The sequence below is a fragment of the Ambystoma mexicanum genome, chromosome 14 (genome assembly GCF_040938575.1).
Source record: "Ambystoma mexicanum isolate Mex_15411 chromosome 14, UKY_AmexF1_1, whole genome shotgun sequence".
Taxonomy (NCBI): Eukaryota; Metazoa; Chordata; class Amphibia; order Caudata; family Ambystomatidae; genus Ambystoma; species Ambystoma mexicanum.
In genome coordinates, this window is record NC_090940.1 from 116,466,283 (window position 1) to 116,483,662 (window position 17,380).

Sequence of the window (17,380 nt, forward strand, 5' to 3'; positions counted from 1 at the left end):
TCCGGAAATGCCAGGATGCGGCGCGGACCCGTAATGAAGAGGGAATGAATCAACAGGTAAGTCTTAACATGGAGATTTAGCTTTCCTTATTCCCTTCTCTCTCTCACCTTTTGTTCTGGTCTTTTTCTCCCTAGGCGCTGGGGTGTGACTGCGAATCCGGATGATCGCTGCTGAACATGGAGGCGCCCTGTAAAGGTGAGTGGAATGCGACGCTGCAGCGATCGACGCGATGAGCTTTTAAATAAAAGTTTTCCTTTTCAGGATTGTCGGCGAGATGTATCCGGGATGCGGATTTAGCAGGTAAGGGCTTTTCCTTCTTCTGTTCTCTTCTTCTCTTCCTTTGCAGGTGATCCAGGATGCTGGCAGGCGTGGCAGAAGTCAGGATGCAGGAGCAGACACGGTGAGCGTCCAGCTGCTAGATGCAGAACAACGCGAAGCACGTGTGGCTGTTCGGGTGGGGTTTAAATAGCCTTGGAAGAAGTTCCAGGTATGTATCCTACCTCCAATCAGGTATGTATCCTTCCCCGACCACGCCCGGATGGTAAATTAGTCCCACAGGTAAAGTAGTTCCTTTCAGGCCTCAAGGAGGCCGGGATCCTGCAGCATGGTCTGCATTAGGTAAGTGCACCCAAGCACTCCCATAATGAGCCTGGCGCGCATTGCGCCAGGACTGATGTCTTTTATGAGCCTGGCGCCATAGGCGCCAGGACACTGTCCAAAGGGCCCCTATATGGGGTTGCTGGGTCCTTCCTTGGGGACTGGATGTCCGCTTTCGGGGACGCAGGGCTTGAACCGGCTCCCCGGGAGCAGGCATCATGACAGCAATCCACCAAATCCTGGGCAGAACTTTTTTCCCAGGTATCCACCCAACTTCCAGCCCCAAAATCATCCATCCTTCTTTCCCCACTTTCCTGAGCCCAGACAACCTAATCCGGGAGAGGGGAGGCCAAGGGTGGAGGGGTACCCAAATCTTCCCAATCCGGGGTACTACCAGAGAAGGGATAGCTACCCTTCCCAGGATCAGCCCAGGGGAGAAAACAGAACCCCGTATCAGCCTGAGCGGGTTTCACAGTTAGAGCGCCAGGTCCAAAATATGGCATAGGATTTGGGCCGCATGCTGAGGGCCCAACCAAACCCTCAGATGGGCATGCCGGCACAGAATGCCCCAAACTCTGGACCTGGTGCTCCAGAACAATGACGGGGCAGCCCCCCGATAACCCACTGGTTCCCAGGGAGGAGGCACAAGGGGAAAGGGGGTGTAAGGCCTTGGAGGAAACTTCCTTCCCCACTTGTAAACAGCCCCTGGAAGCCCAGGAACCGGAAACAAAATCTCCTGGCCCTGAAAGTCTGCCTCCCAAGGAGCATAGGGGGGTAGGAGAAACAAAGTACCCAAACAGACCCATTTTGTGGAGGAGTGTCATGCCTGCGCCATGGACGCACACATTGGCAACCATAATGGACTATTTGTTATTCATTTTTCTTCAGAATACTCTTGTAACAACCCCTATTCACACGTTGGTACTTAATTCCCATTAGTGTGACTTTGGTGCCTTCGTATATAACTCAACTAACTACATGTACCACAATGCACCTTGCTACAGCTATCAATTCCTGGCCATTTCCATTCGTCAGCATTGGAACCACAATCCCCAGAAGCCCTAGGGATCAGTGCTGCTTCCACCATCTCAGGACCAGAGAAGGAGGAGGCAGATTGTATTCAGGTGTGCTGCTCCAGGTGCTGCCAATTAGCCTGCCTCAGTACAGGGCAGGGCGGTATTTAAGCAGCTGCCTGCAGGAGCTCAGTCTCTTGCATCAAGAGTCCTCCCAGCCCCCTTTTGCCTTTTGTCTCGAATTTGTATGTTGCTCCTGCTGCTGCATTTTCCTGCTTTTGTTTCAGTGCTCTTTCTGGGCTTCCTGCCTTGCAGCCTGCTACACCCTGCTGCCTACAGCCCTAGCCTTTTGGGCTCCCTGTCTCACAGCCCTGCTCCTCTGGGCTTCCTGCCTTGCAGCCTGCTACACCCTGCTGCCTACAGCCCTAGCCTTTTGGGCTCCCTGCCTCACAGCCCTGCTCCTCTGGGCTTCCTGCCTTGCAGCCTGCTACACCTTGTTGCCTACAGCCCTAGCCTTTTGGGCTCCCTGCCTCACAGCCCTGCTCCTCTGGGCTTCCTGCCTTGCAGCCTGCTACACCCTGCTGCCTACAGCCCTAGCCTTTTGGGCTCCCTGCCTCACAGCCCTGCTCCTCTGGGCTTCCTGCCTTGCAGCCTGTTACACTCCGCTGCCTACAGCCATAGCCTTCTGGGTTCCCTGCCTCGCTGCTCTGCTCCTCTGAGCTCGCTCCTTGCTGCTCTGCTCCGCTGGGCTCCCTGCCTTGCAGCCTGCTACTCTCTTCTGCTTTCAACCCTGACCCTCGGGTCTATCTGCCTCTACGCCCTGTTCCTTTGGGTTCGCTTCTTGCTGCCCCACTCCTCTGGGCCCTCTGTCTGCCGCCTACTACAGCTCTCAGTCCTGCTCCTCTGGACTCTCTGCCTAGCAGCCTACTGCAGTCCTCTGCAATCCACTAGTTTTTCTGTACCTTGTAACATTTGATGCCGCAGCCCTGCTTCCTTGTTTGCAGCCCCCCTCTTTCCTGGCTGCTGCTCCCTTGCTCTCTTCCTTGTTTGCAACCCCTTGTTCTTGATCCCTGTCCTTCTCTTCCTTGACTCCTCTGTCCTCCCCTTTAGTTTACCCATTTATATTGTACTGTTTCTTCCTTCATTCCCTTCTGCTAGATTTCTCTTAGACTTCCTTGTCCCTGGTTATTTCTGTTCTTGTCTCTCTTGTGTCTTATGTTGATCCTTTGTACAGAGCTTGACTGTTGGTTTTCGGCAGGCAACCTCTGCCCCTTCCCTTGTCACGTTTTCTGTTTAACAGACACCCACAACTGTTGTTCCCAGCCATGAGCAGACAGAGTGGGCCTCTGTAATAGTAATCCGTGCAGAAGGCTGGAGTTTCCAAAGGTCCGTGGAACACTCTTTTTCCATATCTGCATACACCCCAAGAGGGAATCCACTTTGTTCGTATCTTTGTATTTCCTGCCCCTTTCTGTTCACAACTACAGTTGCCTACTTTTCTTTCTTGATGAGTTTCCTGCTGTGTGTGTACTTATCTGTCACCTTACATCAGCACAGCCACCCAAACCCTACCTGGGGCCCTGTGCCACTCTTGACAGAGTGACATCCTTGACAAGGAGGTACAGGTCTTCCAATTTGAGGGAGAGGGATCCTCAGAGGATCCTGGGAAAAGGATCTTCTCCTTCAGAGATGGGGGAACTCCTCCCAAGGAAAAATGGGTCCCAAGGGATTCCAACCTAGCCTGGGTAGATGTGGGGATTGAGCTGTCGCCACCCATCATTCTATCCCAGAACCAACAAGACCGAAAACCCCTGGTTCAAACCCATCCTGGTAACCGCCTCCAAAAAGGAGGGGGGGCGGCCCGGAACCGGAACCAGGGGAACCCAAAACCGCATCAATAGACTGGGTAGATGTGGGGATTGAGCTGTCGCCGCCCATCATCCTATCCCAGAACCAACAGCATCAAAATCCCCGGGTTCAAACCCATTCTGGTGACTGCCTCCAAAAAGGGGGGGTGGGGCGGCCCAGGACCGGAACCAGGGGAACTCGAATATCCTCTTTCAAGTTGGCAACTTTTTCTTGCACATTCCCATGACTCTCCACAGAATTCTGCCCAAATCTCTTCTCTCTCAATGTCCAAAACCAGAAAATTAGCCCACCAGTTGTCCAAAAATGTGCATTATCTGTGCCCCCTTACAGAGAAGGAGGGAAGATATTATGCCCCGGTACAAGTACAGGGGCAGGGTACAATGTTGGCACTGGTGGACACTGGATCCCAAGCTACCCTTCTGTCCAGAAGGGCTTTTGACGAACTAAATGCAGGAAGGGGGGAGAATTACCGTATTCCTCTCACCTCACTTCCTGGACAGCTTCAGAACTTTGACGGGAAGGAAATTCCCGTCGAGGGGACGGCAGATTTGGACATTAAAATTGGGCGACACAAGGTGAAACACCCGGTCATAGTAGTGACTCCAGAGGGCACCCCTTGTTTACTAGGGAATGAGCTCCTGAGAAGCTTGTCACCCCTAATAGATTGCGTAAACAGGGTCCTCTGGACCCAGACTAGCCGACCAATAAAACTAAAACAGAGTGTCAACCATGTTAGTTTAAACGGCACCTGCCACATGGTTGAACAAAAATCTGACCAAGTAGAATTTCACTTCCAGAACAACCAAATTCCAGACGTGACAGAAATAGCAGTAGGACAACCGACTGGTGATGGGGGGTCCTCTCTATTTCTGAAAATCAACCTTCCTTCCAGTTTAAGGTGGTATTCCACACTGGAAGGAAACACTCTGAAATTCTTTACTAATCCACAATCAGACATTCCCACTCCGCTAGTCCAGAAAGATGTGAAATCAGCTCAGAGCCTGGCTGATATTCAGCAAATTGGAGAGCAGTTGTTCATCCCTGTTCAGTTAAATGATGGGAAGGACTCTGTTCTCGCCCAAGTGTGTGTGAACAACGGTAAGAGCTTCATCAGCGAAGCCATGTTTCGCCCACTCCCAAAAGATCCAGCCATTCCCACATTCAAACTGATAGACAAATGGGAAATGGATCTGGAAACACCCAATTCCAAACATCCCCTGCCAGGTGTATGCTCAAAATCTCCATTGGCAACAAGAGCATAGTCCATAATTGTTGCCTTTTACTTAGGCAGTGATATTCTCTATCGCTTTGCCATTAGTTTGGACCTAATAAACTTCAAGGCTTGGTCCCGATTAGCTGATAATCCCATGGGCTTCGATGATCCAGAAAAAGCATTTAGGTCAGCTCAATGAGCATCCTTATGCAGTTGAAATTCAGGTTAAAGAGGAAGTCACCATCCCAGAAAGGACCCAACAATTCTCCCTGGAAGTGAAAGTTAAAAGAGGACAAAAATTGAAAAACCCTGATGCTTATATTCATCGAAATGCTTTTCTCCAACAGCAAGAGTTAGGGGTAAACCCAACACCATTAGTCAACATAGAACATGACACCATTCCAATAGAGGTGGATAACAGTGACTTAAAGAGTATTACTCTAGCCGCGGGCACCATTTTTGGAATAGCGGTTGATGACCGACATTTCTCCATTGATTTAGGAAATGAACTGTTAGGACCAATCCCCAAGGACTGTTTTGACAGTGACAGTGATGACAATACAACACCAGACAGGATCTTCACCCGGCATGGGGGGAACCTCCTGGTGTACACTTCCTGCCCTTATGGTAAGGAAGATGTGACTTGTGAATTCAGAAGGGATGAGGTGATTTTCCAGGTCCATGAGGGCTGCCTTTCCCACCTGAAGCCTCCGGTCCAAATCAGCACTCTGACCAGGGACTTCTCCACCCAGCTGGAGGAGGCCGCTGAGATAGCAAAACCAGAAGTCTTTCCAGGCTTCAGGCAGATGGTGGAAGAGAGAGTCAACCTAGCTGATGCCTGTGTGACTCTGGAACAAAAGCAAAAGTTGAAACAAGTTTTCTTGGATTTCCAAGATCTCTTTGCGGTAGACTCATATGACTGTGGTCGCACCGACATCCACACAACAACAATTCCCACACACCCTGGCATGACTCCAGTGTTTGTGAAGCAATATCGTTTGCCCCTCGCATCCATGCAGTCCCTTACTGAAATAATTAAGAACCTTGAGTCCCGGGGAATAATCCGTCCAGTCCACAGCACCTTCAATAATCCGGTGCTGGGAATATTGAAGCCAAACAGCCAGTGGAGACTCTGCGCCGACCTTAGGGAGCTCAACAAACGGGTCCATACCTCCCGATGGCCTCTGCCCTACATTGACCAAGGGCTGGCCCAGATTCAGGGGTCACAGGTATTCACTGCAATAGACCTGACCATTGGATACTGGACCGTGCCTGTCAGTAGGGAGGACCAATACAAACTGGCTTTTACCTTTGGGGGCCAGCAGTACACATGGACCCGAACTCCCTTCGGATACCTCATCTCAGGCAATGAATTCAACATTTTCCTACATAAGGCCATGCCCGACCTGGGTGCGAGGGGTAACCTGGCTTATGTAGATGATGTCCTCATCAAAGGTTCATCTGTGGAGGAACATATAGCGGAGATCCTTTATGTTCTGACCCAGTTGAGGGCTGCCGGGGCAAAACTTTCCTTTCAGAAAGCACAGTGGTGTAGAACCCGTGTTAATTTCTTGGGGCATGAGATTACTCCTCAGGGTCTCTGTCCCCAGGAAAAGAAAGTGGAAGCCCTCCAAAAATTGAAGGTTCCCACAACTCTGCGGGAACTAAGGAGCCTCCTTGGACTGACTAATTACAGCAGAAAGTTCATTGTGGGCTACGCAGAGATCACTAGACCCCTGATTCATCTTTTGAAGGGGGGGTCAAGTGGGAGTGAGGTCCAGAACAATCCGAGGCAGTAAGACAACTCAAAAGAAGCCTCTCACAAGCGCCTTGCCTAGCTTACCCTGTCAGAAACAAGGAGTTCTTCCTGGAGACAGGGTTATCTAATACGTGCTTGACGCCAGTATTATACCAAAAGCATGACAAGGTCAATAAAGTAATCTCCTATGCGAGCAAAACTTTATCCTCTGTGGAAGAAAAATTCAACGATTGTGAGAAGGCACTCCTGGCAACGGTGTGGGCATTGAAGAATTACCGCCCGTTCATCCAGGGGGAACACATCATAGTGGAGACTCAACACCAGCCTCTGCAATACCTCCAAAGTGACAGAATCCGGGCCGGAAATGTGAGTAATTCCCGAATTACTTCCTGGATTCTGTCAATGCAAGGCTTTCCTGTGTTGGTCAGATATGGCCAAAACAAGAAGAGTCCCCTCGCGCAAGGTCTGGCTGACTTGCATGATTGTGCCAGAGAAAACTGTTTCGAGGACGAAAGTCTAAAAATCAAGGACAACATGGAGGCATACCTTAATTCCCCACACAAAGTCTTTGAAGAAGACAAGTGTGAAGGAATACCCACTGTCTATGTGGATGGATGCTCTTACCATGTTGACAACAATGGGGAGAAAGAACTGGTGGCCGGCGTAGGGAATGCATGGGTGAATGAGTCCCCAGAACCCTCCGCTGGGTACAAAATTGGTCCCCGAAGTTGTCAGGTGGCAGAATTGATGGCTGTGTATCAAGCCATCCTCACTGCTGTCCAACATCAACTCCACGAACTGGTCATAATCACAGATTCAGATTATGTACGGAACGGGTTTGTGGAGCACCTGGTCAATTGGAAAACCAGAGGCATGCTATGTGCTAACAACAAACCCCTGAAACATGGGAAGTTAATCTAAAATATTGATGATCTGGTCACATCGAATGGGATGACTATCTACTGGAGACTGACCAAGGAGGATGACCCGGGGACCGGGAGCAAAGATCCGAGGGGCCCGGGGTACCGCCCAATATTCCCATCAGGACCGGCGAGGAGAACCGATCGATCCAACTGGATGGCGGAAAAGATGCTGAACTGTGCCATCTACGGAATTGGAAGAATATGATGCGGACATACCAGCGTGTGGATCAAAACATCCTTTGCACCCGACTCCCCCTCGACTCAAAATCAAAGTGCAGTCGGGCAGGGGGGCTTGTCAGGGGTATTGACCCACGTTTGGACTATTATGCTGCAACATTTGGTGCTGTGGGCTTAGGAAATCCAAGATGGCCGAAAAAGCCCACATTGCGCCAGAATCCAGGAAAACCGCGCAGTTTTGGCGCACACCAACATTTTCCCCTGACCTGCCACCCACCAGTGCAAGCGTGATGGGCCCGGAGTGCCATGGGTGAAATTTGTGCCAAAGGAAACACAGCAGTGCCGGTTAGCTCAGAAAGCACTTTGAAATCACCTTTGTTTCTCTGAAATGCAAGCTAAAAATGCCTATTTTAAACATTGCAAGATATTCAAAGATCTCAATGAACACCAGCAGACATTTGGCAGAAGGTAGACTTGTGTGCATACAAAATCTGGAAAGAGAAAGAGCCCAAAATAATGTTCATAATGAAAGTGGATGAGCTGTGGATGTCAGCAGCTGAAGTGAAATTGGACTTAAAGCCACTAAAATCGAAATGTTTAAAATAAATGAGTGACCTACTGTTGAGTGTCACATAGTTTGCAACTGATAAATGTCATAGGGCCTCATTACGACCCAGGCGGTAAGTTACCGCCTGGGCCGTGACTTTACCACCATGGCGTAAACTACGTTTACGCCATGGTGGTTGGCGGACTTACCGCCCCATTCCGACCTTGGCGGGGCGGTAAGTCCCCAATCCCCATTTACCCTTCCCCATTCCCATTTTTGCCCCATAGGGTATAATGGGAGTGGGGAAGGCGTTAATTACGCCATCGTAAATTACGGTGGCGTAATTAACTCCATGGTCCCCTAGCGCCATGGATTTTAACACCTGCTAAAAGCAGGTGTTAAAAGCGCCATGGCGCTAAGGGACCTCGTACTCAGGCGGTAAGGGTCGGCGCTGTTAACGCTGCCGTTAACCCCTTACCGCCTGGGTCGTAATGAGGCCCATAGTTTTGAACTTAGAATCAGCATTCTAGATGCATGTGTAAAAATTGTAAGTTTGATTTGGATGAAGAAAAACTGGGAACAAAAGTGACATTTAGCTGAAGCCTGGCTTAAAGAGATTGAATTCTGCCTGGCAACTACCCCCGTCAGGAGTTGAAACTTGCTCAGCCACTCTTCCCAGGCCTGGCTGCATTCTGCTGCCCCCACCAAAAGGAGATGACACCTCCCTGATTGAATCAGGGGAGGAGCACCTAGGACTGCAGGAAACTGAACAATGAGCCTTCCTTGGCTCAGGCAAATGTTAAATTAGGGGGGGTCGTAAATGGCTTCCTCTTGAGAGAAACGGGGAGGGGCAGTGCCTCTGTGAGCAACTTGAGTTGGAGGAAGTGGACAAACCAGAAATTCCACCATGTGCTTTGGGAAACCACACCCCTCTGGGCCAGAGCATAAGTTTAAAAAGATGGATAATTCATAGTACGGACTTGTCAAAATTATATAATTAATATAATTATTCTTGTGATTTTTCTGTGCACATTTTAAGAGGTGTTAGAGCTCTGTACCATGTTCTGAGGCAAAGCCCCATGAATTATGGAGATTGCAGACACGGGGTTCACGCTAGAAAAATGAAAATTTACTGGAATATGTGTAGAAAGGCAGTGCACATCTGTGTCATTTTTGGTAAAAATCCAATATTGGTAAACCAACCAAAAAGCACAAAACGTTGTCATTTCTTAATCCAAGCTCTTTGAAACATCAGAGTTGGAACAGAAACTACCTTATGTGATATATGATGTGTATATGTAATGTCAACCACTTGTGTATCTGGGAAATGTGTTTAGTTATGAAAATGATTTTCTAAGGTAAAAGCAAAGGGGAGTGTTCTTTCTGTATGCCATAAAGATGACACCTGATGACTCACTTCTCCCTTCTCAAATCAGGTGAAAGAGAAATCCTTGACCTATCAAATCGTGAGTGGGTTGGGCATGGAAAGATAGCCTTCACACCCACTTCCCAAAAGACATAAAAAGAGCCACTGGAAGCCAGACAGGGACATTCATTTTCCAACCTTCAACTGAATTCCTGCACAGCACTCTGACGGCAGAATCCAGGACTCCAGAGATCCAGAACTTCACTCCAGAACTTAAAGCAGAGAGGCCTGGACCACCAGCTAAATCCTTTTTCAGCAGGCCTTCAGAATCCAGCAATCCAACCAAACTATTCTACAGCCGGGCGAGCTGCTGGATTCTTGCCAAGAACTTTTGCCAGAACCGGTAGCAGACCCAGAAAGCAGTGCTGTATCCAGAACCGCAGTCCAGACCCAGACCGCTGTGAGCAGAACCGGTGCCTGATTGACCCGCCGAGCAGAGAGAACCGCAGCTAAACCTATTGACCAGATCTGTTACAAGGCCATGCCTTTCAAATTTATAGTGTGAGTACCCAGCTAGAACTGTGCAGAACCCATCTCTTAGCTTAAAATAATCTGATTCAAAACATTTGAACCTGTCCAGAACTGCATCATAGAATCGTGTGTCCCTTCTCCGATTTTAAACCTGTAAAAGTGTCATTTGCCATTTTGAATCATTATTTAATTTCTGAAAAACTACCTTCACGAAATCGTCTGTATCTCTTGAACCGTTTGTGCTAGAAGCAAGATTTAACTTTCATTTTAAAGCTAAGATTCTAGAACCGACTTTCTATTCATTATACTTTTTCCGTAATCGCGCTCGCCGCACTCGGAAAAAGTGCCGCGATTTGCGATTTAGCTCAAATTGCTCCACTTATCAAAATAGCAGCTTCTTGCTTTCCTTTGCTGAAATTCGTTTGCAACCTGACAATCATTCATAGAGCATTGCTAAAGTGATCCTGAACTAATTTAAAGTAGCTATCACCGACCCTGAATCTCTTATAGGGAATTAAAATCATTTTTAGCATATTTTTCCCTTCTTTGCAAACCACATTTAAAGTATTTTGCCTGTGTTTTAAAATCATCCCTGTGATCTAAGCTTGCTAGGGGGGAAATGAACTACATTTGATTGTATTCCTGAGAACTGTGTGCTCTTCTTTCCATCTTTTTATATTGCATAAGGGGGGGGGTGAATTGCTAAAAGGGGAAAAGTGATTATATTATCTTTTGCTGAAATCACATCAAGTTTATTTCTGTACTGCCTTTTTTCCACCTTGCATTTCCTTGAAACCATAAAGCATTCCGAGCTACCTTGTTCTTTCCGTACCAACTCCTAAGTAATAAAATAAGTGTGCTACTGTAAGATTATCCATTGTTGATCAACATCATATTCTTACACTCATCTCTGTGACTCAAGAATTACATATAAAAGGATAAACCATTTGCAGAATACTAATCAGTGTGTGTGTCTGTGTGCACTGTGCATTGTTTTTATGTGTCTTTATATGGGCGTGTGTGTGTGTGCGTGTGTGAATATGTGTGTGTTGATATTTGTATATGCCCAGACTTGGCTACATAGCCTCCTGTGCCTAGAGGCCGCAGCTATGCCTCAATGATACTGTCCAATGAGGCCGAAAGAGATGTGGAGTTGCTTGTGGTCTAGTGAAGAAGGGGTGTGTCCTAGCAGAGTGTGGGCTGGACGGCCCCCTTTGGGGGTTGGATCAATCCTGCCTTGCATATAGTCTTTTTCCCATCTCTATTGCCAAGCTAGACTAAAGAACAGAGGGCCTCGTTATGACATCAGAGGTAGCTGTGCCTGTGATACAGGAACGGCTGCCACCAGTGTCATTTTTTTCCCGGTGCCCGCGAATGGGCAATTACCGGATCATTACGGCCCTGCCGGACCCTGTAATTGCCCATTTACGGGCACCGGAAAAAAGATGCTCCCCATTCCCATTCGGCCCCATAGGGCTGAATGGGAATGGGGAGGTTGGATGCACCGGCACCCGTTATAACAGTGCCGGTGCATCCGACATGCTGTGCTTGCGGGTGCCACTCTGCCCGCCAGGTCCGACCGGTCCAGGAACTACGGTACCAGCAAGTTTACCGGTACCATAGTTCCCAGACCGGCAAACTTATAATGAGGCCCAGTGTCTAAAAGTTTGCACAGAACAGTGCCAGTGATTTATCTTCCTTCAGAGTATTCTAACCAACACTCTTCAGTGTTCTTATAGTCACCCTAATGGGACAAGTTACTCCTCATTGATGACATCCAATGAGGCTGTAACATGACAGGGGATGTGTGTGGCCTTGTGCAGAAGGGATCTTACCTAGCAGTTCAGGCTCGACTTCCCCGTTTTGATTGTGACCCAGTCTGATATGCATATGGTCTTTCCCCTTCAGTATTGGCACAGTAGACTGAACAATGATGGTCCAGAAGGTTGGCAGGGATGTCATTTCACCAAAATGCCAGGGGTAGCAGAAGTGACATCACACGACCCTTGACCTCTGATGACATCACAGGAAGTGATGTCATTTGAATCACCCTGAAATTAACATCACGGGAAGCGATGGAACACAACGTTTCACCCCTTGACAAAACAGGAAGTAGCATCACATAGCATTGTTCCGAAGTACACTATGAAAAATATGGTTACAATAGCACTGTAAAGTGATATACATTTCATACAAGAATGGATAACCATATGTATCGTTAATATCAGTGTGTGTAGGCCCCTATTACCAAATTACTGTGAATGCAAGCAGATGTCCAAGGCCACATGATAATTATGTGTGATTATATAACACTTACCCTTAAGCGCTTTATATAGATCAATTATACATACAATATCACCCAACCTGGGTTGGTACTCATTTATCAACCTCAGAAGGATGAAAGGCTAAGTTGGCCATGCCGGGATTCAAACCTGCAACCTGTTGATCACACACACACACATCACTGCAGCGAGCACTAAACCACTGAGCTATCTTACAGGCTATAGCTATCTTACCGGCTATAGTAAAATGTGCAATTACATGCCTGAATGTTCACAAAGAAAGCAAATTACACTCTGTAGTGGATACCATTAAACTGGTAACAGAGATTTAACAGCAAGCCAGTTCATCTGCAGGTCTGGTGCAAAGTTGGCAACATGTCAAGCCTACGTAGATCTACTTTTCAGGCTTCAGAGGTTGACCTCACACGGCATCCCATACTCTGGGCACTCGTTACCTCATACTTGCAAGCAACCATCCTGAACAGCGTGCCATGCAGATAGGAAAGATAGACACATTACAACGAGGCACATGAAAATCAAGGGCCACTTTATGTGCTATGGTCAAACATTTCTACACTGCACACAAGCTTTTCGGCACAAGGATTTTGTCAAGTGACCGATGACACCTAGATGGAATGTCTTGTGATGATCATAACAGAGACAACAGCAGAAAAAACATGCTATAACTGCAACTTGCAAAAAGCAAAATATATAGTCTGAAATTGATGCTTATTCTATTCAAAATGCCTTTTGGCAGTTTTTGTCTGCATTGTGAATTTGAGGTGTTTAATAACAGACTAAATCAGTGACTCACCCCCTGCAGATTGCCTGAATTAAACCTTTTGTTGAGTCTTGCAATTATTGTATAGAATTCCAGAAAGACACATTATTTGTTATTCCTATTCTTTCTTATTTAGGGTCACTGCTCAAAGTGTTACACTTGTGGAACCCCCTGTTTTATTTTAAGAGGCGGGAACAAGAATGCCAGCCACTCCAGAAACAAAGACCCACATGGTGCTGGCCCCAGCCCATGAGCTTCCATAAAAAAAAAGTTTACATTTTTTTAGGGGTAGCAAGGGAGACCTCAGGGGTCGCAGGGGCGACCCCTAAATGACGGCCCTGCTGAAGCGTGCCTCTACACTAATGTCCTGTGCACAGGAGAAGCTGCGCGTGGTTGCCCGAGGGAACCCTGGCAGTGCCACTCCACACACAATGGGAGGTTTGGGCCTCCATGGAACAGTGATTTGGTAAGACCAACCTTACCTCCAGTGGCACAGTGACACGAACGAATCAGGCTGCTTTTTGTGCTAGGGTTACTGAGTGACATAAAAGAAACCTGTTGATCACATTTCTTTTTATGCTGTACAACAAACATAGTAAAAAAATATTTTGCCGTAAGGAAAACATTTGAGATAATAAGGATTGGATCCATTCTGTATTATCCAACTAGAAACAGGGGTGCTAAACGTATTTGCTCCATTTTTTTTGCATAAAGGCAACATTTAGATAATATGGCTTTACTAGAAATCAATGAATTACTTCGTTCGTGATTACATCCTCAAAGTAACTCATCAGGAGGAACATGTCCAGTTCCCCGCTCTTGCTATCGGCAGCTGGGCACACAACGCCTGGGCCTGGCTGGCATGCCAGGAGGGCACGAGCGTGCTTATTGTTTGGGCAGCGCCACGTGGAGCAAGGCCCTGGCAGTGTCCTCGGAAATGAAACAGAACAGACAGACTGGCGGCCGGCGTGACCTTGCGCGGCGTGCGCAGGCGCGCTCAGGTCATCTTGGTTGATTTGAGGACCGTGCTAGACTGCTGGGGCCTTTCATGGCTGGCGGGAGAAGTTGCCACAGTAACCGGTGGGGGGAATTAGCCTGCGTGTCAAGAGACCACGCTGACATATTTCAAGAGGCCTCCGGTTGCCATGTCCTGGCTTGAACCTTTGTCTGTGCTCAGAGGGAAAATGGAGGGAAAAAAAACAGCAAAGTGGCCCAACTAATTGGGCACGATGAGCGAGACTTAACTGCAGAGGATTTCAACGTGAATCCAAGCGCTGGTACCCAATTATTTTAAGCGCCGACATGCGCATTATATGTGACTGTCACCGTTGAGGAAATCCGAGGTTGACTGCGATATCATACGCCCTCATTGACAGGTCATTAACGCAGGGACAAACCGAGATGCCTGTCTTTCTCAGAGCCAAAACGTTTTGTCGCAGAGCTCCAATTTTAGTTTTGGCTGTTAGGCCTCGACGCAAGCGGCGCCTATGAGCTGACACTATTGTCATGATAAATGCAGACAGGAAAGGGATGCTAAAGAGGAAAAACGCACATATCCTGTAGGTGTTCTTTGGCCACTTATCCACTGTTGTCTGCCCATGGCCATGTCAGTCTAGTCCATATGTCCACTCCTACCCACTACCTGTCCCTCCCCACTCAAAACCCATCCCCATGGGATCTCTCGGAGCTACCTGTGAGCAGACTCCTGAAAAATAGGGACTTAATTATAACTATAAACCAGCTCTAGTGTACGAAACCCCCAGTGACCTGATTTTATACGCAGTATGTGTTTCCATGCATCTGTTCCTTTTACTGAATTCCCGTTAAACACCAGCTTTGACAAAGCCAACAGTGTTGGCTCTTGTATAGACATAGGAATTTTCCAGAGACTGCCATAATATGGCTATGTACCAGCACCATTTTCCAGTTGTTGCCATTTTATGACCAGTCAATATCATTATGACGGTGCTTACAAACTGGCTATCCTATACCTACTTAAAAGCCAAACCGGTTGCTTTTGCCAATGCTTATTTCCGTTTCCGGGAGGAAGTGCAAGTGTTAGCATAATATGAAGAGTCTTATTTCCCAGACAGTGCACAGGCTCTTTGCTGCAGTGATGCAGGTACTTGATAGCAAGTTCTGGTGAGGGACATCACTTTTCCAAAACGGCAGGAGCAGCGGAAGTGACATCACATGTTGGGCAACATCAAATAAAGTGACACTGCATGACCGTTTACAGTAATAACATCACAGCGAGTGGTGTTGAATAACCATTGAACCCGATGAAATCCTAGGAAGTGATGTCACTGATGTAAAAAAAACTTATAATAACCATAACATAATAAAATACATTATTATATGAGCAGACAAACAGACTCAATCTAGGCACCTGTGAAATGCAAGCAGAGCCATCTTGTAGAATGAAGGCGCCGCCATGGCCCTCCAGGAGCGGCACCATTAGGGGCTGCGTCTTGGGCCATGGCAGGGCCTCTATTCCACTGGGGACTTCTGGGAGGGAAAAGGGGTCGGGCCGGTGGGTGGGGCTCTGCTTACCTGTATTCGGTGGGGTCAGGATATTTAAGCAGGGCAGACCCAGGCATCATCCTCTTTCTTTCCCGCCGCCGTCCTGTGCCTTCCTGTGTTTTGTGGAGGGGAGGGCTGTCGGACAGTACCCCAATCAGCCCTGTGGCGCTGTTGACGGGGACCTACACAATGGCTTATATAAAATGTTTGGACCATGACTAAAATGTTGAACTAACAGGAACTATGAATTTGCCAACCGGCTTGTGGGTTGAGGGGTCCACTCGTGTCCAATAGGCCAAGCAGGCGAGGATAGCGGGGGTGGCCCCTCGGGTTGCCCATTGGGTGGATTTGTTTTTTTGCCTTTTCATTTTCTGGATCAGAGTCTTGATGTCTGGTCGGGAAAGCATGTTTGCTAACAGCAATGAAGGATTTCTCATATTGTTATTTATAGGCCTTGATGAAGGGAGCCCATTCTAATTCTCGGCTCGGCATTGTGTCATGCAGTTGGGCCGTTATCTTCTCCATTTCGTATAGATCCTTTGCTTTACAAACCCACATTTGTTTGGTAGGGAATCAGATTTCCAATCCATCGTTATACACGCCCTTGTGGCTAGGAGCAAGAAGTGTACAATATGCGGCACCCTTTCCCATCGTTTGTCGTGAAGCTCCAGGCCAAAGAGGACCCGTCTAGGGTCCATAGCCCTTGAGATCCCTTCCACCTTTCTAATCCAGCCCAGGACTTCCTTCCAGTACGACTGAGCTTTGGGGCCTGACCACCACATGTGCCAGTAGTCTGCTACCATGTTACACCTTTGCCAACCTTGGGTGGATTTTTTGCCAGGTGTAGGCGTTCGGACTGTCTGGCTAGACATTGGGTTTTCTGCAATTAACCCTGGGGTCAGCTCAGACAGCCAGTAGGCCAATGAGGCAGCTGGTGGGTTGGCAGGGCTGCTAGGGGTCAAGGTCATGGTAACTGATGATGCACAAAGAAAAAGACTTGTAGGTCCCCGTCAGAAGTGTGTTTTGTGAATTTCTGTAATTAAATTCAGCCTGTTTACCTCTAAAAATGGTGACACATCATTCATATAATACATGTGTGTTATGTTCAGAAGCCATGGGCATACTACGAGTGCACCCCTATCAGAGGTGACCATGCATGTGATGTTCCTACATGCACCAGTCACGCAGCTCTCCCTCTTGGATGATTTCATTGCAAGACCGCCGGGTTCTTATCATACAATATTGCACACCAGAGCCGCTTGTTTCTTTGCTCTTTAATGGCAAGACACCTTGAAAACCATGTCCCTCTTCTAATCGCTGCCTGCTTGGGCACGGACACCTTACTAGTTGCTTCTAATCCGCATCCACTATCTATGTTATGGTATGTGTAGCTTGGTATTGGTTCTTATCATGCAATATTATTATTTATCTACTCAATCAGCAGCAAAGAAAAATAGAACTTTAAATCTTTTCAATGCATTTAACAATTTTTAATGGAAGAAGAAAGATAATTCTTGAAAAACAGCTCCTTCTTGAGCTGTGCGGTGGTCCTGGAGCACTAACCACCTATCAGCAAGTCCATTACGGCATAAATAGCCTGCTATTTAATCCCACTTCCTTTTCTTTTCTGCTCTCCAGCATGCAAGCTAAGCACCCCACCTTGTGGTATGTATGCACCTTTCCTGATTAATAGCCAAGTTATGCTTCAGTTTTTAGTGACTTTTAACATTGGGGATTGTCTGCAGAGGAAGTCAGTTTTCCGATCGCCAGCGTTGCGTGGGCTCCTGCCGCTCTCACTG